General features: G+C 34.6%; 1 non-coding gene across 1 annotated transcript; it reads right to left on the reverse strand.

Annotated features, from left to right (window-relative positions):
• Nucleotides 1–208: 208 nt before the first annotated feature.
• On the reverse strand, nucleotides 209–315 carry LOC141636729 (small nucleolar RNA R71). Its single transcript, XR_012541319.1, has one exon. It is a non-coding gene; the product is annotated as a small nucleolar RNA R71 (small nucleolar RNA).
• Between the last annotated feature and the right edge of the window lie 987 nt (nucleotides 316–1302).

The following is a 1302-nucleotide window of genomic DNA, read 5'->3' on the forward strand; positions in this document are numbered from 1 at the left end:
TATGGAAACTTTTTGTGACTATTGTGATGCTATCTCTCAAACCGGAGTAACCCAAGACCAAATTCGATGGGTGTTGTTTCCTTTTTCCTTGATCGGAACCGCAAAGCAATAGTTGAAGAGCCTTGACAAGGCTACCCTGGGTATTGATTCATGAAAGAAGTTAACACTTGCCTTCTACAAGAAGTTATATCCTCCGGAGAAGACCAACATGTTGAGAGCCCAAATCACCGGGTTCAAGCAAAGGGAAGAGGAATCATTATATGAAGCATGGGAGACATTTAAGGACACTTGTTGCTCTTGTCCACACCATGGAGTTAGTGAGTGGTTCCTTATTCAACAATTTTGAACGACTTATATGAAGACTCTATTGGAGTTTTGTCCTCCACAATAGTGTGTGATAATATTATTAAATCTCATTAAGGAATATGCATAGGATATTCATTGGCAATACTAGTCAGCTGATCAACGTATATCGGTAACGGTTGGCCAACTAGGGTTTGACGTTACTGTCGTGAGACGACGGTGTTCAGCTGATCCCTTTCGGTTACACCTAAAGGAACGAACCCCAACACGAAAACTAATTAATTGTATGAGATACAGTTTAATTAGTCCCTTGATAAATTGACTAAGAGTTAGTTGATTAATTAATTTAGAGAGATATTGAGTTGTGAACTCGAGGCGCGGAAATTATTATTTAATTATGCGATAATTAAATAATTAATTAATTGAGACAGGAATTAATGATTTAGTAGTTAATTGTTAAATTAGTACTAATTGACTAATGTGATTAGTATTGGTACGTAAAATATATGTGTAGCCGTACACGTATATTTACGGAGTGTTTTAGACAAAATTAATTGAGAAGCATTTTACATAAAACGATATTTAAATAAAATTTACACGTATTTGAGCGACAAATATAAGAACCAATATGAACCCGTAAATGGGTCATGGAAATCGTGTAAGTGGGATTGAGTGTTGCTTTGGTCATAATCATTCCACTTACACAAATTTTACTTCCCATAATATTTTTGTTCTTATCAAATCTATGCTCCATTGGGCATATAAAAGTAAGAGAAAAAACACACTCCACCTCCCTCTACATGTGCCGGCCTCCCCCTCCTTTTACACCTATTCTTTTGTTCATTTTTGCTTACACTTTAACATGTTGCATGTGATAGAAAGTGTAAAAGAGTTCATACATCTCTCTAAAATAAAACACATAAAATTAATAATAGTTAGTAAACAAAAATTATTACTAAGAATGTTAGTAATATTTTACATACAATCAAGGGTATTTCT

This window comes from Silene latifolia, chromosome Y (genome assembly GCF_048544455.1).
Source record: "Silene latifolia isolate original U9 population chromosome Y, ASM4854445v1, whole genome shotgun sequence".
NCBI lineage: Eukaryota > Viridiplantae > Streptophyta > Magnoliopsida > Caryophyllales > Caryophyllaceae > Silene > Silene latifolia.